Consider the following 22,411-nt stretch of genomic DNA (forward strand, 5'->3'; position numbering starts at 1 on the left):
TCGCCCTATCATGAGTAGGAATGAGAACCATGTTCCTACTCTCAAGTTCTGCCCGCAGCCGAATAGGGTTTATTTTGCTAGGTATTTTCGCGACAGTCGTGAACGGGGAATTTGTTGGCAAGTATGATGGTTTCCATTGCTGTTTAACCTTCCCACAAGGCAAAACTAGAACTCTTCGAACTTATGCAGGGTTCGTCCGGAAAATAAGTGTACTGATTTTTTCCCGCCGCTCCAGGCGCGCCCAGCACCGCTCTGACGGGCTGCGATTGGAGGGGGGTATGTTGGCAAGCGACGCTGAAAAAGGCAGTCGGCTCTGAGCTGTGGTGTAGTGAGGAGCTCTGTTAACGCGAACCTCCACGCTCGACCCACGTCACGGAACGCGATGCCGAAGTTTTTGGAGCAGCGTTATTCCATCAAATTTGCGGTAAAGCTTGGGAAATCGTCTACCGAAACTGTCGGTATGATTAACCAGGCTTACGGGGAGTCAGCCATGTCCAGAAACATGATCTTTCGGTGGCACAAGATGTTCGTGGAGGGCAGAGAAGAGGTCGACGACGAACCACGGCCTGGACGCCCATCAACGACACTCACCGACGAAAATGTGCGAAAAGTTCGCGATGTACTGAACTCCGATCGTCGTCTTAGTGTTCGGATGATAGCAGAGCAGTGTAATGTGCCAAAAACAATAGTGCACGAGATTATTAGGGAGCAATTACAGATGCGAAAAATTTGTGCAAAGTTGGTGCCGAAAGTGCTCAGTGATGATCAAAGACTCAATCGTTTGGAAATCGCGACACAACTTGCGGATCACTGCAAAAATGATCCACATTTTTTAGAGAACGTTGTTTCGGGTGACGAGACGTGGATCTTTGAGTACGACCCGGAGTCGAAGAGACAAATTGCGGAGTGGCACACCCCATCATCACCCCGTCAAAAGAAAGCTCGCATGAGCAAATCTCGGATCAAGGCGATGCTCATTGTCTTTTTTGACAAAAGGGGAGTCGTCCACTACGAATTTGTACCTGAGCGACAAACTGTAAATGCTGCATTTTACGTCCAAGTGCTCGACAGGCTTCGAAAACGAGTCGCCCGCGTCCGGCCAGCGATCAAAAACATCTGGCGGCTGCATCACGACAATGCGCCGTCTCACACCGCGCTTGTCGTGTCGGACTTCTTGGCCAAGCACGGCGTGGCAACGCTGCCGCACCCGCCCTACAGCCCGGACTTGGCACCACCGGACTTCTTTCTGTTCCCGAAGATAAAGAGGAGTTTGAAAGGAACGCGATACGGGGGGACTTTGGACGCCGTCAAAGAGGCCGTGACGACGTGTCTTCGAGAGGTTCCCGATGATGCCTTCGCGGGAGCGTTCCAGGAATGGGAACGCCGCTGGAACAAGTGTATCGACTCACAAGGGTCCTATTTTGAGGAATATTAGCTTAAGATATGTAAAAGTGTAATAAATTTTTTTTCCTGAGCTCAGTACACTTATTTTCCGGACGAACCCTGTATGTCGTAGTATTAGCGCTTGGCGACTTGCATCAGCATTACTAATAGCCATGGATGGCCATAGCTGTTATGACACTTGAATGAATTGAATAGGTTTCACATGTTTTGGTAAATCCAAAATGTATGCTTACCAGTTGCAAAATTTGTTTCACTGCCCAAAACACCGTGCGCCTTGTATGCCTTTACTGAGGGCTTAGCTATGTCTGATGGTGATTACTTATAATTTTTCTCTCTTTTCAGGTGAGTGATGTTCTCGCAAGACGCTGAGAAACGTGGTATCCCCCACGCGGTGAGTTTGAAGTCTATACCTTGTTCAAATAGATTCTTCACATAAGTAGCTATTCAGCGCAGTTAAATTAGCAAAATCAATGTTACAATACTCGTATACAGGCATACCTATATGCAAGTTGGACCCGTAAAATAGCAAAGAAATTAGGATAAATATGAAAATATGGGAGAAAATTTGTGTTTGTGGGTATAAGTACATATGCACTCACTCACACACACACACACCATAACACACACACGCACACTATTAACACACACACACATATCATAAACACACACATACACACAAACCATAAACATACACACAAACCATAAACACACAAACAAACCATAAACACACACACAAACCATAAACGCACACACAAGCCACAAACGGAGTAATCAACCCGAAGGTCGGTTTGGGAGCCATCACCTTCTATAGTTCACCCGTCCTTCTGAAAATTCCCCAACTCTTCCCCTCGCAAACCTTTCCCCACCTTCCCCTTCCATCCATCGTTCCAGCCCTGTATTCCCCTCAGTGCTGTCCTTCTCTTTCTTGAGAAAGGTGGCTTGGACCACCGAAAATTCGAAACCGAGGTAGTTTTTTTTCTTTTTTGTGTGTTTCTGTGTTTGTCTTTGTCCACTAGTACTAACTTTATATGCATTATTTATGTCTATATATATATATATATATATATATATATATATATATATATATATATATATATATATATATATATATATATATTTGTGTAGTTATTTATTTTAAAGCGTTATTCACATTCAGCAGAAGCGCTAATTTACAGTGAAAAATATAACAAACATGAAAGAGGACAAAAGACAATAATTGCATAGCAATAAGCAATGAGAACCGAACATGGACGGGAAATATTTAATATGTTGACGGGTGGGATAAAGCTGGGGTGGTGAAATTGTTGCATGATAAATAAAAAGGATCGGCAGTGTGAGGGAGTGAATTAAGAAGGGAGGAGAGGCGAAATAAAGGTGAGCGCTTCGTGAGAGATATCCCAGGAATAGTAGGCAGATGGAATAGGAAGTGGGTGCGGGTGGATCGGGTTGGTATCCTGAAGATGAAGAGAGAGAGAGCAGTTCAAGGCAATCAATAGTCGAGTTTGGGGTATTGTGGAGGAGTTTTAAATCAGCTTCAAGTCGGCAGCTTTGGGGACTAGAAATGGATTAAGAAGACAGAACAGCATTTGAGGACATATTGCGGTAATGTGGGACTCGGTGTTGGACTATTTTGGCAAAGAAGTGAGAGATGCAATCGAGGGATTTAAGATTAGTTGGGGATGAGGTGGACCAAATGGGGGAGCAATACTATATGATATGATGGGGAGGACAATTGTTGAGATGTACGAATGGGGTGCTATTGCATCTTTAATTTCTGTGAAGCGGTCAAGAAGACATAATAGGGACATTGCTTAATTTTTTACAGTCTGTATGAGGTCGGAGTAATTTAGTTTATTGTCAGTTATAACGCCACAGTCTTTCATGGTTGTTACTCTATTTAAGGGAGTTGAGTTAATTGAGTAGTTGAACATCGGGGGTTTTTTTCAGAGCAAGAGTCATGATGTTGCATTTCCCAGGGTTTAAGTTAAGCTTCCAGGTATCGCACCATAGGGAAATTTGATGTAAGGCAAGTTGAAGGTGAATACAGTCAGAAGTGTTATTAATTTGCTTGTAAATCTTGCCGAGGGGAAGTCTTCATTGCCAATCGCCCCCACGTCCCTTTTTCCGAGGGTTTTTCAAATGTCCGAAGGCGAAGTCTCATGACCACGAGATTGTGCTACAGCCATAAAGCAGGGAATGGCCAGTTCCTATGATGGAAGCTCCCCGTCGGCCGGAGAGGACCCCATTCCATTTCCCGAGGGAAGCCCCCCACCTAACCCACCTTGGCGGGGGCCGGGCCCCGCTTGCTCCCTCGCCTTGAATCGATCCCCGGCAACCTTTCGTCCACCACTTCCCCCCTCCCTCCCTCTCTCGACCTCGCCCCCAAACTTCCCTCCCCTCCCGCCCCCGCCTTCATTGCTTGGAGACGCCGAAACCAATCCCAGAGGGTGATGGGGGAGAGTTTTCATTGTTCTAGCGGCGTTTTCTAAAGAGCGCGCGGCCCCTCTCCCGGTCGCCGGCCCCACAATCCACCATCTGCGGATGACAACACTGAAGTCCACTGGCGTGAAACGTTGTCTTTTCTCTGAGCGAGCTTCTCGGTGAGGAATTCCCATCGCGTTCCTTAAAATTAAGGAATTAAAACTCTCGAAACTTTGAGAAAGTCGGGCGTACATTTTCAGCCAATTGAATGACCTTTTGGCGGAAGTCTTTATTAATTCATGAAATCTTGCCGAGCTTCGAAGTGTCCGAAGTCGAAGTCTCATGACCGCTATGTTTAGTTTCCGGAAAGTTATTTTTTCCCGGCTAAATCGCTTCGTTAATATTTCTTAAATCCGAGATTCCTTTGATGCAGACGGTCCCCCTCTTGTTCGCCAGCCTACGCGTTCGAAAACTACGGCGAGCGGACGCAAAAAGGATGACTAATTTGCATTTACACTCTGGTGAGAATACGTGACACCCACTCGTTCACTTTCTCTTGGCGGAATTGCCTAAATTATTTCCATTCAAATTTCGCGCCGAATTCTTAAATTTTAGGGTTAAAATATAATCTACATCAATACCCTGCGAGCCACCAAAATGGTGTGTGGCAGGGGGTGCAGCACCAGGATGTAAGGGATGACGGGGTTAGGGTTATTCAAATGGATGGGGAAAGGTGGGGGGAACCTGCAAAAAAATATATGAATATACTAGTGTAACCATGCGCAGTCGCTATCTTGTAGGTTAATACTTATTATGTCGAGCCGACTAGTGGGGGATTTCGACTACAAGCATTCTGGTCTCTTATTGTTCTTGGGAAAAATGACCATTTAAATCTGTCTGTCCTGCAGTCAATCTCTCTAATTTTATATTCGTGATCCCTCCGCCCGTAATACGTTGGGGTTCGTATTATGTTCTTGATGTCATCGGAAAGGGACCCATCTTTAAATGTTTTTAATAAGTTTAATCTGTATTGTAAACGCCGCTGTGTAAGGGAATCCCAGCCTAAATTTTCTAGCAAAGTAGATACGCTACTGCGTTGGTCATAACAATTTTTGACAAATCTAGCCCCCCTCCGCTGAACTCGATCCAATTCCGAAATCAAATTAATCTCATGAGGATCCCATATGCTGGCAGCATACTCTAGGTGGGGCCTGACTAGGGCAAGAAAAGTTTTTCGTCACATTTACCCAGCACACCTTCTACAAATCCCAATTTTTTATTAGCACGACCGCATACCTGTATTTCTCGTATCGGCGCGGAGCCGATTCTTTCTTCGTGGCCGATCGTTAGAATCGAGGGATCGATTCGATGATTCACTTTTACCCTTTCGCTTCAGTGCAGAAAATCAGTGCTGTATGATCTCATGGAATTAGAGGTGTAGTTTGTATTCACAGAGAAATCTCTTCATTAAATTTCCTACGGCGTCCTCGGACAATGGCGAGTGTGTCAACTCATTGAATGGATTCCATCTCGAGGACACATTGCGTCGGGTTCGCGTCTCGACTCGTGCCGATCCAAACTTAGCCATTGGCATTTCCGTCTCCGCTCGCTGGTTTCTTCAAGACGCCAAACTCGAACGCACAAAGAAAAACCCCCCGCCTTTTCTCAAGGGCTAACTTGCCAATTCGCAGAAATTTTATCCAAACTGCACTATTTCCAGCCTCCAGTATTTTCAACCTTTCGTATGCATAGTTCCTAGCCATGAAGCTAGGACTGCTCTAAGAATAGGGTAATAATTTAGAGAAGTTGCTTTTGTCGTATGTGTGTATTTCCTAGGTATTTTCTAAATTAGCATCAAAGTCCAGAGCACAATAAATCTTATAAAAAACTCAATGCGTCTAAATAATTATTATTTGCAATATATTTCCATGGTTTCAAATTTACACAGACGGCAGTGGTCATCATTTGCATACTACCTTGCTTCTTGAATTGCGGTCGCCAAGGAAAGAAGTGGGATGTTTTGGTTTGGTCATCGGTGACATTCATAGCAGAAAAAAATAGCAGCAAGTACGCTATCCGCTACGCAACGAATTACTTGAATTTCGCGTAACGGCAACAGTGAAAGTTGCATTAATTTTACAATTAAATATTATATCAAAGTTAGTTTTCTTGTTTAAAAAAAATTTGGGTTTGTTTTTTTTGAGACTGGATTTCGGAACATTCCTGCTTTTCCAGGACCCTTGGTGACGCAACGTAGATTGAAGAGGCATGGAGTGAGGGCAGCAAAAGCCGTAGGGTTTCTATCGACGCGTTGGAATCGAAGTATGAGGATCATGTTGGTTTGGTGGCTAATACCCTAGTTTCCAACCCCTTGGTCCGGGGTTTGAATCCCGGCTTGGACAGGATTTTCCAATGGCAAACCAATCCCTGCTTGTGATGCTACGTGGAGACCAATTCGAGTGGATTTAGGCGCCGTCCGTCGGATGGGACGTTGAATTGAGTGACCCCCTGGCGCCTTTCATTATTGAGAGATGGCTAATGCTGAAGCCGGGTTTCCCTCCCCCACCCTTCCCCCAATCCCTGAACCTACGACACTTCTGCCAAATTACTCCCTCCTATCCCTAATGGCGCAAATGATCCCAGCTGTCGGTCGCCCTCCTCCAATCAACTACTCCCACTGCTACTCCTGGAAATCTAAGCGCATGGATGGAAAAGTTAATCGTCCATTTTGTGGTACTCGCCCTTAGGGTGTTCAATCAGTCTTGGAAAATCAGGGTCCTTGATTGAATGAACTCCTAATGAAACCAGGGGCGGGGTGGGGAACGGGATTTTAGTGTGTGCGTGTCCTCCGCGGGGCGTCTCTCGCCGGGGGGTCGGTGTTATGCGATCAGTCCACTCGCGATCGGATCTACGAGCCCCGAGATTGGATCGCGTCGGGAACTGACCCGGGGGCAGTCAGTCTCTCCCCCCGCGGTCACCCGGCCTCAGCGGCGGAAATCGGCGTGAGTCCACTCCGGCCTCTCTGCCCAAACCCACCCACCGCCCGTCTCCATAGTCATAATTTTTGTGATGGGATCGGTTCTCTTAATTGATTTTCTCGCCTCACTGATTGAATTTGATCCTTTTTCTTTGCTACTTCCATTGAGCTTGCGATTGTCGCTTTACATTTTGGAAAACTTTATTCACTACGAATCTTAATTTAATATTGCTCTTCTTTTGCAGTTAGTAATCCAGATCAAATTCAGTAGAAGTTACTTCTGGCGTTCCCCAGGGAAGTCTCATCGGAGCTCTTTCATTCTTACTTTACGTTAACCATAGTGACTCCGTAGTCACTGCTAATATACGTTTTTTTGCCGACGATGCAGTGGTTTACTGTGATATCCGTGATCCTGAGGACTTTGTCAAATGACCTTAATAATATACAACGCTGGTGCGACACTTGGCAATTAGAATTAAACTTGAAAAGTACTTAGTCATAAAGTTTTGGAAAAAGAGCAATTACTTACGGAACGCCTACTGTATTGGGACAACTGAATTGGAATTTGTAGACTCGATTAAATACCTAGGCATTACCGTCACTCACGATCTCTCCTGGGTGAAACACCTGCGGGGAATTCGTGTATGCGGACAAGCTAACGAAAAATTAGGATTTATTAGAAGAGTACTGGGTAAATGCAATGAAAAGGTCAAAAAGAAATGTAATATGTCGCATGTTAAGCCTCATTTAGAATATGCTGCTGGTACGTACATGGGATCCTCACGAAGTTGGATTAACTGCCGAATCGGATCTCTTGCAGCGTTGAGGAGCCAGATTTGTAAAACGTTTTAGTGTTAAACCTAGTAGCGAATCCAAAATACGAGTAAAATCCGTAAATATGATTCATTGATGGTTTTCGGCGTAACTTAATGGAATCGATTCATATTGGAAATGAAAAAATAGTAACTTTGTGATTCCACTGAAAAATTTTTATTACGATACACGTCGGTACCTGAAGATGACGTTGAACGTCGAAATCCGGGTCGCATCGTAATAAATTTTCTGTGATATCACAAAGTTATTATTTTTTCATTTCCAAATAAAATTCAATCACGGAAGTATTTTCTTTCAAGCCCTGGACTAAATCGAAGGGTATATTGGAGCAGCTAGGTTGTGGATCACTCACGGAGCGAAGGTTAAATTACAGATTGAAGCTCTACCGTACATTGGAAGGATGTCTCTTTGGCAGTGATACTGAAAGTGTATTAATACTTTCATCGTACTATGATAAGAGAAACCATGTGAATAAAATCAGAGAGATTAAGTGTAGAACGGATAGATTTAAGATGTCTTTTTTCACGTATGATAGGGGATCAAAATAACATTGTCCGACCGCGGTGGGGTCATGTTCGGATGAAATTATTCTGGTGTGTATTAACCTCCTGCCACACACTCTGGCGGTGGCTTGCAGGATATATGTAAATAGAATGAATAAGTTGGATTGAGTTCTCCGCGACACCGGCAGCAAATTCGTTGACACGCCGAAGAGCAACCCTCTAAACCAACGAAGCGTCCGATCCAAAAGGAAACATTTGGATGTATTCAGTCATGAGTTGTCCTATGAATATTGGCGCAGATTAACCGCGTTGATTCCCAGGATTATCTGAGGCACTTTTCAAATGAGCACCTAACGTTGTGTGTAGTGTTTTATGCGTCGCGACTACCAAAATGGCTGGGTCGTTTGAAGCATGTTTTGTTCTGAAAAGATGCTTGTGCCCCACTATCTGCCGTACAACTCCTGGGCTGACTCGAGCCAACTTCCTGAGAGAGGTCCTCAGTGGAGGTTGAACTTCCTTGGATATCTCTCTTTTATTCTCGATCCTCGAAACTTGCGAATCCCTTTCTCAACTCTTGAGATCCGTCATCCAATTTCGGGAAAATCCACATCCAAACATCTGTCGATTACCTTTCCTCGCAGACATTCTCCCTCCATAACTTATTTCGATTTCCTTTCATTGAATTAATGAAACTCCATCCACCCCATGGTTTGCTACTTACCCCTTCTCTGTCGCATTCCTGGTAAATTGTCTGTAATTTTAGAAAATTCAGTCCTGTGACAATTAAAATTGTAATTTTGTAATTATCCTTCTGTAGTTTAGGTCATTGTAGCGTATTAATGTAATTTTAAAATCTGTTAATTAAAAATTTGCAAATTTCAATTTTTAATTAATCATGATATTCCACCATATCACGCCTGAAATGTCTCTTTTTACTTATTTTTTTAATCGGCAGCTTGTGCCTAGAAAATCGTTATTATAGTTGTACTAGTTATACTATCATCGCCGTTTCATCAGAGTCAGGGAATCACGTTTTTCAACGTTTCCGAAGCACGTGATGGAAACATTTTTTCAGCCCCGGGTTATTTCTCGATATCCGATACAATCCTCTTTTAACCCCAACCTAGCCGGCGAAACGTGCAAGGGAGTGAGTTATTCTATTTTTAAGCGGTGCTCTTGCGCCCTGCACTCGGCGGTTTTTGCGGCCTGCGGCTGTCCAGAATGGTGTTCCCAAATGCGGTTTTGCCCCGATGGCGCCCCAAGCCGCGGATTGCAATCTGATTTGATCGATGGTGTCATAGGGTCATTGCCTTAACCGATGACGTAAGGACACGGCCAACACCCTCCCGAACCCGCCGACGGCGGGCCGTCTGGCCCGTGAGGGCTCCATTCCTCTCGTCTTTGACACTGAAGACCCGGTTCACATGCGTTACTACTTTAATCATGCGAGAACAGATGAGTCCATTAGTAGATTGGTGGCGCCCTAACGAGTCTCTTACTCTTTCTTGGCATTGTTTCTGTCAACATCGCTCGGTATAGCAGTTAGCAAGAGCGCCACCATTTTCTGTACAATTAGTCAATATATACGCCTATATGCAATCTTGTTACGGACCTATTTGATGCCGGCCGCGATTCAATGCTCGAATATTGTTTCAGTCAATGTCGACGAATTCTCAATTGATTCACGTTGTTAATGGAACCACTTCTCCAAAGTAGTTCTGAAAGAAAACTTCCCAGTTTCCCAAAAAACGCCCCACCATCCACTGCTCGGATGTGCGGTGGCTGAGCAGACGTAGGGGAGGATTCCACTAACATTGCGCTCACATTGCACAGGGGGCAAGACTTCATCTTATGTACGTAGATTCACTTAATAAATAAATAAATATGTATGTTTGTATATATATGTTATATATATATATTATATATATTTATTATATATATATATATATATATATATATATATATATATATATATATATATATATATATATATATATATAGATTCTGAAGACGACAGCCGTGCTGTCGAAACGTCAAATAACAAATTGTGAGTGTCCTTTCTTTGTGTCTTGTGTCCCTTCTTGTGTCAATGGGCACGCGTATGGCTCCTGCATATGCCAATCTTTTTATGGGTAAACTAGAACACGACTTTCTGCAACAACAAACCCTAAAACCACTCTTCTGGGCCCGCTATATCGATGATATTTTCCTCCTTCGGTCCCACGGACGCGAAACTTTATCCTCTTTCATTTCCTCTCTCAACTCCTCCTCCTCAGTATCATTCACTTCTTCTATATCCGACTCGAACATCACTTTCGACATTCACCTCCAAAACAACACGTTTCACACCTCAGTCCACATTAAACCAACCAATAAGCAACAATATCTTTATTTCGACAGCTGCCATCCACCTCACACAAAGCGCTCCATCCCATTCTCACTCTCTATCCGTGGCTTCCGTCTCTGCAAGAACACCCCCTCCCAACAGAAATACTTGGACCAGCTGCATGAATCTCTCAGAGAATGTGGGTTCCCTGAAAAACTACTAAATAGTAAAATCCTCAAACCGTCAACCCAATACACTCCCCTCCCCAAACCAAACCGCCCAAAGTGCCCTAATCTTATCACCACTTTCTTTCCCGGAACACACAAAATTAAACATCTAATCCGTGACCTCTTCCCAATTATCAATAACTCAGTCCACATCACTTTTATTCCCACACTGTCCCTCTGTTTCGTTTAAACGCCCGTCGAACTTGCGAGACATCTTCAAGTCCACAAATCCAACTTCAAGCACCCCCGTCTCTCCCCCGCCCCTATCCGCACCATGCAACCGCCCACGCTGCAAATGCTGTCATCTTTTAAGACCCTCCCCCTCACTCAGTACCAACTCCCAACCACTCGCCACCTGTACCTCAAAAAATATTATATATCGCCTCACCTGTAACTTCTGCCCTGCCTTCTACGTGGGCGAATGCACGACCGCACTTTCCCTCCGCATGAATAACCACCGATATTCCACCAAATCTCCCACCTTTCTTAATTATCCCATCCCTACTCACACCGCTTCCCACAATCAATCTTTTGACGACTGCTTCTCCGTTTCGGTGATTGAAATCCTTCCCAAATCTGCGAGTATAATAGAGGTGAGAACCCGCGAGATGGCGCATATCTGGGTGACCCAATCATTCAAACCGCCCGGGCTGAACCAAGCCCACTGAATGCATCATATGACTGCCTACGCATCCCCCCCCCACCCCTTGTTCATTTCCTATTGGTCCCTTTACCTCTCCTTCCCTCACCTCTCCCCCGCACATCCTCTCCGCTCTTCCCCGAGAACGCCATTCTGAAGACGACAGCCGTGCTGTCGAAACGTCAAATAACAAATTGTGAGTGTCCTTTCTTTGTGTCTCTATATTCTAAAAATCTACATCTGTGTTTATATATATATATATGTATATATATATATATATGTGTATATATATATATATATGTATATCTATATATATATATATATATATATATATATATATATATATATATATATATATAACCTGACCTATCCGGGGGCCTCACTCAGCTTTATTTCACTCAGTCTTAATTATTTCATATATATATATCATATATATATATATATATATATATATATATATATATATATATATATATATATATATATATAACCTGACCTATCCGGGGGCCTCACTCAGCTTTATTTCACTGTCTTAATTATTTCATATATATATATATATATCATATATATATATATATATATATAAATATATATCTCGTATATATATATATAAATATATATCTCGTGTATATATATATATACACACACACGAGATATATATTTATATATATGATATATATATATATATATATATATATATATATATATATATATATATATATATATATATATATATATGAAATAATTAAGAGTGAGTGAAATAAAGCTGAGTGAGGCCCCTGGATAGTTCAGCTGGAAGACGGACTCTGCCAGAATGGTCGTCCTAAATACGGTTTTTGTGCATCGTCACCGCACATTCGGATCCGATTCCACCGATCGGCGTTTTAGGGCCGTTGTCTTCTTACCTTGTTTATGTGCGGTTGACCGACTCCCGATTCACGCTGGGCCGGGCCGAAGGTTCGTACCCCGGACGGGTGTAACCGACACTGGGAAACCACGAATGGCAACGCTAGGCATCGAGGTGACTGGTACACCAGCAGCCGCTAATTGAAGAGAAATGGTCGCCTCATTCTCTTTCTGACTTCAATGGTGTGATAATATTAGGTACGTTGTGTTTGCACATATTTAATACGGGTCACGTTTTGCGACCTTTTCTGAAACGGGGAGTTGGTAAATTGGTCCATGTCTATGGGACCGAAACTTGATCGTGGAGGCTTAAGGATTATGATAATAATTTATTCTACCTTAACTTTTTTATGCATTTCTCGAATAAAGCTTCAAAATAGTAGATGCCATTGAGGATAACATTTGAAAATAGACTTCTTTTTGATGAATGACATAGCACTCGTGTCCTCCCGAAACGCAGAATGGGATAGTGTTTATTATTCACTTTTTTAATTTTTCTTATCGCTTTCGGTGGAGTTATGTTCAACAACAATAGTGTCCAGGAATATAATTATTCAACCAATAGTTTTCAGCTATATTTCCATACAAATTTTAATTTGCCAAAATATTTAATTCTGCACAAGAGACATACAAAATTCGTAATGTAATGGCTACTTTAAGAAACGAAGTTTGTTGGATTCTGAAGGATTAAGCTTGATAATTTTACTTGCTTCAGCCACTTCGTTTTTTCCTGTTTGCATTTTTTCACTGGAAGAAGGATGGTTGTGTGTAAATATATTCTCCTAAAAGCGAGCGTTGAGCCTTTTGAATTCCCATCTCTATTACTCGTATGTTCTCGGCTTGAATGTCATCCATCTCTTCCTCAAATAGCGTTTAAGTGGAGGAACATTTGGGGGCGAGGCGGTATTCAGCCAGGGGAAGATGCGTTGTTACTTCTTCTGGGCATTAATTCCATAGGCGTGGATCGTTTTAAGAGAAGCTCGTCTGATTCATTCTTTCAGCTAAACATCCATCATTAGTTCGTTAATTAAACCTTACCATAGGTTTAATTTGTCAGTTGATAGTCTCAATTTTTATCCAAATATGACAACGGTAACCATATTCTTTGCCACAGATCATTATAATCGTCGTTATACCTAAATATTTGTAACTTTCTACAAGGCCCAAATGAATGCATTTTATCTTTAAAATCGAATTGTACCTTTTTCCTAATATGCATATTGGGACTGGATTGAAGTTTTGCCATTCCCTGGCGCCTCGTCGCATTCATTTATGACCAGCCAGTCATGGACGCGGTCGGAAATGACACTACTCCATAGATTATGTCGAGAGATGGCGAAGATGTTATTTTTATTTCATTCATATATACCTTGCAAGCCACCAGGGTGTGTGGCAGGGGGTGAACACGCACCAGAATAATTTTACCCGAAAATGACCCTACCCCGGTCGAACAATATTATTGATACAGGGGTTTACTACACACCAGACACCCTACCGCGGTCAAACAATGTTATTCTGATCCCTTATCGTTCGTGGAAAAAATGGCATCTTAAATCTATCTGTTCTACACTTAATCTCTCAAATTTTACTAGCATGATCTCTTCTACCGTAGTGCGATGGGGTCAATAATACATTTTCACCATCATTGCTTAAGAGACGTCCTTCCAATTTATTCAAGAGCTTCAATCTATAATTTAACCTTCGCTCCATAAAGTGATTCTCAGCCTGGCTGCTCTAATATTTTGGTTACGCTACCATTTTTATCATCACAACGTTTTAGAAATCTAGCTCCTCTACGCTGCACACGATCCAATTCGGCAATTAATCCAACTTCGTGAGTATTCCATAGAGTACTAGCAGCATATTCTAAATGAGGCCTAACCAGCGACAGATAACATATGCTAGCGTGGGCGGGCTCGGAATCCCGAAAACCTGATGAGACCGTTGCGAATGTGTAATCATTCAATCGCAGTCGGAATTGACACTGTTTAGATGAAGTTAATTCGCCCATCACAGGGATGACGGAAGAGTGACTAAAGAGAGAACTTATCTTCGTCACGAAGATCTAAAATGTGCAACTCAATGAAAAAAGTGTCAAATTCGCATAATTTTATGATCCAGTCAGCAAAACTTATTCCGCAAAATGTATACTTTTCTTTGTACGTATGTGCAAAGGAGCCATATATTCTGCCATTGAATCTATTTGATGACCATGCAATGAAAGCTCACCAGAGAGTTTTTTTCTTTTGACGTCAACAAGTGTGGTCGATGTGCTCACTGATCCGCGTTCGCTCCTCATAGGCGCGAGTGGGTCTCTGAGCGCTGGATATTTGTGTTTCCCATCAGCAGCTGAATGAGCCAAAAAGCTAATCGGGGGCCTTCTCAGAACCTCTTTATCGTCGCGACTCGACTCGACTTCTCTTTGGGGCGATCGATTCCCTAGCAGCGTGTGCTTGGTTAAATTCAACAAGTGCATTTCCCATCGTGTAATAATCTCTCCGGGGAGCTTTCTCCTGGAGTACGTGCATCCTTAAACGAAAGTAATACCTCCACTTACACTCTAAGTGAGCGTCAAGACTGGATGAATCCGTCCTGCCGATTCTGAAATTTTACGCGCCATCCAGAGTGCCCGAGTAATTTCTTCTGTAGCTTTTCAGCCATAGCAAACATGTCGCCGACCCCGGTGGCGGCGGAGTAACGTCCTCGTCTGCCATTCCAAGGGTCGCGGGTTCGATTCCCGCCTGGGTGAGTTTCCCTCCATCTAGGGCTTGGGTGTTTGTAAATGTGTCCATTGTTATCATTGTTAATAGTTCGATGTAAAGGCCAAAATGTGCTGTTTTCGGACTTATACTGAATAAATAAATAAATAAAAAACTTTGACTTTTATAAGGAACTTTATTACGTAGACGTAAAAAATTCATTGTCGAAGATGCGGAATTGCCTTTAGTTGGGATCGTTTTGTGGGCAAGGAGAATTGAACTCTCATTATGAGAAAGGAGTTGTAAACCGTTACGACGGCCGTTTCTTTGAGGAATGATGGCAGGAATGTGACGGAGACGAATAATAATACGATTTATTGAGAAACTCCTCGCTGACTCATCGTGGCCTTAATACAGGGTTCGTCCGGAAAATAAGTGTACTGAGCTCAGGAAAAAAAATTTATTACACTTTTACATATCTTAAGCTAATATTCCTCAAAATAGGACCCTTGTGAGTCGATACAACTTTAATCCGCTGTTCATCTTGGGGTTTTAATTCCGTTTCGCAGTACTCCTCTCACTTTCCCGAAACTGAGCGAGCACCCCAATGAGAAAGTCAATCTCGCACCCCCTCCAAGGATTGAGCGAACGGTTCTGTCGCGTGGGATGGCGCACGCCTCGGATGAATCCGGGAGGTCATCACGCGACGGGGTTCCCGACCCTCCGGGGCCCAGCGCCAGGGTGGAATTGGTCTCTCCGTTAGCCTCATACACAGCGCCCCCTTCACGCAAAAACATCGCTGTCCTCTCGTCCCCCACTGCACTGCTTGACCCCCGGGTCACACCTGACTACATATGGGTGCCCTCGGATTAGGATATCCGAAGAGGTAATCAAACTTTCTCGTCTCCTAGCAAATCCTTTTAATCGCTTCAGTACCGCTCGATGGAACTTAATTGAATTTAATTCCAAATGATTACATATATGAAACGGAATTTTAAGCCAACAATTTTTGCTGTTCAGAAATAGTCAAATCAATTCACTTGGCGAAGAAAAAGCAAAACGTCGGAGAAGATGAATATAAAATTAGCCAAGTATGTAAGTGGTGCAGTCGGTCCATTTGCTTGCTCGGTGGGACATACAGGGATCGTCCGGAAAATAAGTGTACTGAGCTCAGGAAAAAAAATTTATTACACTTTTACATATCTTAAGCTAATATTCCTCAAAATAGGACCCTTGTGAGTCGATACACTTGTTCCAGCGGCGTTCCCATTCCTGGAACGCTCCCGCGAAGGCATCATCGGGAACCTCTCGAAGACTCGTCGTCGACCTCTTCTCTGCCCTCCACGAACATCTTGTGCCACCAAAAGATCATGTTTCTGGACATGGCTGACTCCCCGTAAGCCTGGTTAATCATACCGACAGTTTCGGTAGACGATTTCCCAAGCTTTACCGCAAATTTGATGGAATAACGCTGCTTCGGCATCGCGTTCCGTGACGTGGGTCGAGCGTGGAGGTCCGCGTTAACAGAGCTCCTCACTACACCACAGCTCAGAGCCGACTGCCTTATTCAGCGTCGCTTGCCAACATACCCCCCTCCAATCGCAGCCCGTCAGAGCGGTGCTGGGCGCGCCTGGAGCGGCGCGCCCAGCCCAGGAGTCAGTACACTTATTTTCCGGACGAACCCTGTATATTTTTTATGAACGCTGGAAATTCTTATGATAACCTATCAGCCCAAGGCCAGATATTAAATTTTCGGATACTTTAAAATCGCCGTCAACATAAACGATATCCTTCTGGTTTTACTTTCATTTTCCTCTCTTCTCTCAAAGGCATTACCACACGTCCTAATGACATTCTAATTGGTTATTGAGGTATCTGAAGTTGTAGAAATTTAGTATCTTTATTTAATGAACGTGAACTTCCAGAAAGTTGAACCAGAAACAATCGAATATTAGTAATCGAAACGTAGGGACCTTTTTTTATTATAATTGATTATGAATTCGTGGCTTTGAATTTCTCTACTTTATCTCTCCAAATGAGTTCCACGCTGGACGAATTGCAGCACGCCACCAAAAACTACTGCCAACCCTTCGGTGCAAAGAGGTGTGATGAGTCCGAATGTGTGCTTAGATATAGTATAACCCTTGCGCGAAAATATTGGTTCTGCACGAAATGCGTATTTTATTTTAAGTCACCCTAAATGGCTTTCAAATAGTCTCAACGGTCATCATTTCTTGTTACCGACAATAAGGAATTGTACGATTCTCACCAAGGATAGCCCACTTCCATTTTAACACCTTTAAATGTTTCATTTGGGAATTCCGCTCGAAGAGGGAGTCTTATATACTGATACTACGACGTAGTTACGTTATTGGTTGATAGATAGCGCTAACGTCACATTATTGCGCCGTGGCTCATATTCTTATGAATTGCTAGTCACAGCGGGGGAGGAGAGGAGAGATATCACAAGGAAAGAGCGGAAATGGATGCAGAACATTTCGATTTGCGGCGGAATGCTGATGATTTTAAAATAAGTTGGGGAGAATATCAGTGAAACGAGATCGGGGCCGGAATAGGACATGGACGCTGTAAGGAATGAAGGGAGGAATGAAGTACACGGAGATGAAGAAGGGCTTAGCGTAGTGCCCGACTTCAGATGGTGCTTTTGGTTAGGAGAAGCAAATAAATGTATTTTTGTTCAGTTGTGTTGGCGGTGACCATCCAAAAACCTACCCTGACTGGTAGAACGCCAATAATAACAATGCACTCCTTAGCACACTGGGAACTCCCATCAATTTCACCCGAGCTCTGTAATTTTTGGGGTACCCCCAATTGTTGGGAAAGCACAATGAGGCAAACGGAAATGATCTGATCCCCGTGTGATCCCTGATGTGGTGTTAATTTCACATGCCGTTGGGCTTGGTGAACTCTTCCGACACCTATCAAACCGACCTTCGGGTTAATAACTGAGAGTTATGGCTTTTTATATGATTTACAATAAATTGACGCTAAAAGTGAAAACAAGCGACGTTATTTCTTTTAGTAGCAACCTTGAAAAAAGACAGATTTAGTGAAAAGATTGATGCTGTTACTTACTCTTTCGTTTTTAATTATCTCATTTTTTTCAGACTTCTCTTTTAGCAAAAGTACCCAATGCTTCTTAGCATTGCCCCCCATACTTTTGCCCAATTTTAATGTAACTCCGTAAATAAAGAATCAGTAACTATTTACAACAAACGATTTAAACCCAGTTACAATTCTAATTACAGCTTTTAATTAAGTAAGTGGTCAACGAAGTTTAAATCATCATTAATATGATTGCAGTTTGGATGTACGTGTGTTCCATATAAAATCTCCGAATTCTCCTTAACTACGTTTCATTTGGATTGTACTTTTTGAGATGGCGATGAAAAAAATCCGAGATCGCAAAGACGCGCTCTTCATATACTTAACGTATTTTGATCTCCCCGACTCACCGAGAATCAACCCGACACACCCCGACATCACAATCGATTTCCTACTCACGAGCCTTCCCCGAGACACAAGTTGGGAAATTTTGGCACCCAGTCTAAATGGGGACCAAGAAAAATATTTTCCTTTCTTCCAATAGTCGAAGAAAGCATTTCGCTACCGACTTGCGGAAGATAACAAAAAGATTCATGTCTTAGAAGTCACTCTTTTTCTCTAAGATGAGTGCTTGTAGGTATCCCGGCCTCCCCCCTCGCCGCCGAGGGCCAAATCCATTCTCCCTATGATGACCCTCCCTACCTCCTCTCCCCCCCCCCCCCCGATGATCGAGATGTCAACGCATGCTTCGCCTACGGTTGAAGTTTCCAAACTATTCGATTCGGAATGTGTTGGATTTCTGTATTGCTGTGTAAATGTGTTAAGGTTATCCTGCCCCGATGGTATAGCTATGAGGACCTCAACAAAACATCTGTTAAGGAGTTTAATTTAAGTGTTTTTTAGACCCACGCTTTCTGCTGTATTTTGCCGGTGATTTTTTTCTTAAAAGAAAGGTCGTTTAGCGTAGGCTCTTATGGACACGGCTGATATTTTTGGTGAAACAATGGTTTTAAATTTGAAGAAATATGCAAGTTTTAAAAATTAGTTTTTAACGGATTAAAGTACTGTGTTCCTTTTTAATCGAAACCGTGCACGCCTCTTCACCATACCCTATGAGATTTTGGAACCATTTCACCCTAGGAGTAGAGATATAAGGGTTTTGAAACAAAAACACTTTTGTAACACTCGTCGTGAGAAAGGAAAAATGATGATTTCATTAATCTGTTGGTCATTTGTTGGTACGGATTTTTCTATTAACCGACCCAATTTCTGACGCTTGGCTGTCAATGACTAGGTGTTTAACACCTGAGACGGATAATGAAAATATTTTAAACGGACTGTACAGAGAAATATTTATTTCGAAAATTGCTGCATACAATTTTCCTTGATGAGTGTGTGGTGAATGTACGAGATATGTTCAAAAAGTCCCCGAACTGTTTTAATAGCAAGCCTAAATTTGGTTATTTTTTGATCGACTTGGAAGCGTAACGTCCGCGGAACCTTCCCGAATAACCAACCGTCTTTAACCACTTTGATGATATCTTGTTTTCTTTAATAGTAACGGCCGTTTCTGTGAATGGGTGTTCCTGGATTTCGACGAAATATCGGATACACGGAAATGAGCTCTTTCTAGGAGCAGCGTTGTTCTGTGAAATTTTGCCTGAAACTCCGCAAATGCTTCACGGAAACTTTGAGTTAGACACCAAGATTTGAGGTGAGGATGCTATGAAACTTACCGCGTATTTATGAGTGGTTAATCCGGTTCAAAAAAAGGCAGATATCAGGGGAAGTGTTCCGTTCCACCCTAAGGCGAGACACTTAACACGGAGTACTACCTGGGAGTTATGAAACGCCTAAGAGAGAGAATAAGGCGAAAACGGCCCGAACTTTTGAGGAGCGGGGAGTGGGTTATTTTCACCACGACAACGCGCCGGCTCATTCGTCTCTCAGGACTCGTGTGAGTTTTGAGTCAAAAATAGGACGGCTGTGCTTCGCCACCCAACCTACTCACCAAACCTGGCTCCATGTGGATTTTTCCTCTCCCTCAAACTAAAAACCCAGAACAAAGGAAAAAGATTTGCCACCATTCCAGAGAAAGAGAAAAATTTGACGGAGGTGGTTATACTTGTAATCGTTCCTGAAGAGCATTCCAGGGCTGTTTCACGATGTGGGAACATCGTTGGGATAAGTGTACAATACGTTGGGGAGGAGATTACTTTGAAGGGGACCCTGACCAATAATTTGTTAGTAAATTATTTTTGTAATAAATAAAAATTTGGGAACTTTTTTGAACCGAACTCGCATTTGATATGGTGGGCGTAATGAAGAGGAAACGAAGAAGCGGAGGCATGGTGGGTGAGGGTGGCCGGGAGAAATGGAGGCAAGAGAAGTGGATGCGTATTCTCTTGATTGGTGGCGGAATGCTGGGGCTGGCCAAGGGGAGAGCATTAGGCAGAAGTGTGGAGAGGAAAAGAAGGCGCGTTTTGGACCGAATGAAAGTAGGAAATACGTGTGAGTATAGGGAGTTGAAGAAGGGCTTAGGGCATTGTATGGTTTCACATTGTTATTGGCTTAGAAATGTGCTGTAGTTAATTTGTGTCCCACCTAAAACCATATCAAACCGTTTAATACCAAAAAAGACATAATTTATTTTGAATTTGAACGTTTATCATTTTACAAGCATAAGTTGACTCGTGTTTTATCATTGATATAAATGGTTAACTCCATGTGGACGCCTTTCCATTGATTTATTCCTTTCACTCGCTTCTCATAATTAATATTCTGTTCGTGGCATTTGACGCGTGACCCATGGTGGTGGCTCTGACCCACGATCCCCCGAGTCCTGAGCCATCAAGCAATCTCCTCCTGGTTGGTGCCCCCTCCTCACCGGAGGGACATCGATGTGGGAGGGGGTAAAGGTCGGGAGCCAGACGTGAGCCCTCTCCCGGAGCACGTGCCTCCCCCTTTACCTCTTTGACCTTTTCGTCTCCACTCTCCTCCCTTCCGTCAATCCACCCCAACCCCCGCCCTCTCAACTGCCACCCACGCGTCTCCAGGGAACGAAGGGTTTGCCCTCGGAGCCCATTCAAAATGTAGGCGCCCACAACTGCTCGCGAGTGTCGGCCGCCCGCGGGGATTCACCCAATGGAGCCAGCCGACTTGAACAATCGCCTTTATTCGCTGCATTTTGGCGCCGGGACCGCGAGGGGGGGGGGGGTAAATATGGCGGAAAGGGGCTCTTGGCGGACCCACTCGCCCTCCCCTCTACGATCATTGCCTTCCCCGGCGACCAGCCCCTACCCCGCGAGATTCACGTCTCTGGCGCGGTGTTCAAATGGTGTCGCATGATGTTAAGCTTTGCCCTAGCTGTTTCGGCATTTGGGAGCATGCTTTTAGGCTGATGGATACCCGAAATAAATGCAAGAAGGCGCTTAATTAAAAGGCAGCTCGAGTTAGGCCACGCTATGCCGCAGTACTGCCATCTATGTATGTAGACAAAAATAAGGAATGAACAGAGAATATCCGAAATTAAATATTTTGATATTTGGGACAGCTTGTGCAAATATTTTTGTGTGGTTGCAAATCCGCGTAATGCTTTTGGCGTGATTCCCATTTTACTTAACAATTCATTCCGTAGTGTTTCATTAAAGTTTTTCATTTCTTTCTTTTAATTTAGTGTCTTATGTAGTTCATTTATATTTATGCGCACTTTTCTTGCTAAATTTTTCATAAATTTAAGTTAAGCTTAGTATCAGTTACGTGTTTATCCCGCGATGAGTCTTTGTCGGCAATGGTTCGTTTTTGTTGGTTTTATAACTTTGTTGGCGTAGGTAGTAAAATGTTGAATCCTTAAGCGAAGGTTTGGCGGACGACCCATGATTACCCGATTTGATTCGTGTAGACGGCTGTATTTTTACTAAAAGCATGAATAAATGCTTACACGCTCCAAACACAACATTACGCTTGAAGATTATCTTCCGTAATGTTTATGTGCCAAAGTAAGATTTAACAAGTACAGAAACGAAGCATGGATACAAAGACGATGTTCTTCGTCATTAAGTGAAGCACCAAACAAGGTAATATGTTCTTACATCTACATTTTAAATAAATGTATCCAATAACTTGATTAAGTAAAGTTGTTGGAAGTATTAATCCATATTCTTGCGGAAGACGTCCAATTCCTCTTGCCTAAAAGAAACCGCCGCCTTTTCCCACATCGAGTGAATAAAATTCCTTCGTCTTTTCAACGAGTAAAAGAGTTCTCTCTCGAAGAAATAACCAATGTCATTGTGACCAACACATGTAATACACTCCCGCTTTGGCGATTATTCTTCTGCTAGTTGCCGCGCTTCGATCACTTGGAATCATGGGATTGCAATATGGCGTACATAGAATGCACTTCTTTTGT

General features: G+C 43.1%; 1 protein-coding gene across 1 annotated transcript in view; it reads left to right on the forward strand.

The window, feature by feature from the left end:
• Positions 1–22,411, forward strand: part of Ent2 (Equilibrative nucleoside transporter 2) — a 271,877-nt gene that overhangs the window by 113,470 nt on the left and 135,996 nt on the right. The gene's annotated exons all lie outside the window — the stretch shown is intronic.

Source organism: Hetaerina americana, unplaced genomic scaffold, assembly GCF_022747635.1.
Source record: "Hetaerina americana unplaced genomic scaffold, ioHetAmer1.1.p SCAF_34, whole genome shotgun sequence".
Taxonomy (NCBI): Eukaryota; Metazoa; Arthropoda; class Insecta; order Odonata; family Calopterygidae; genus Hetaerina; species Hetaerina americana.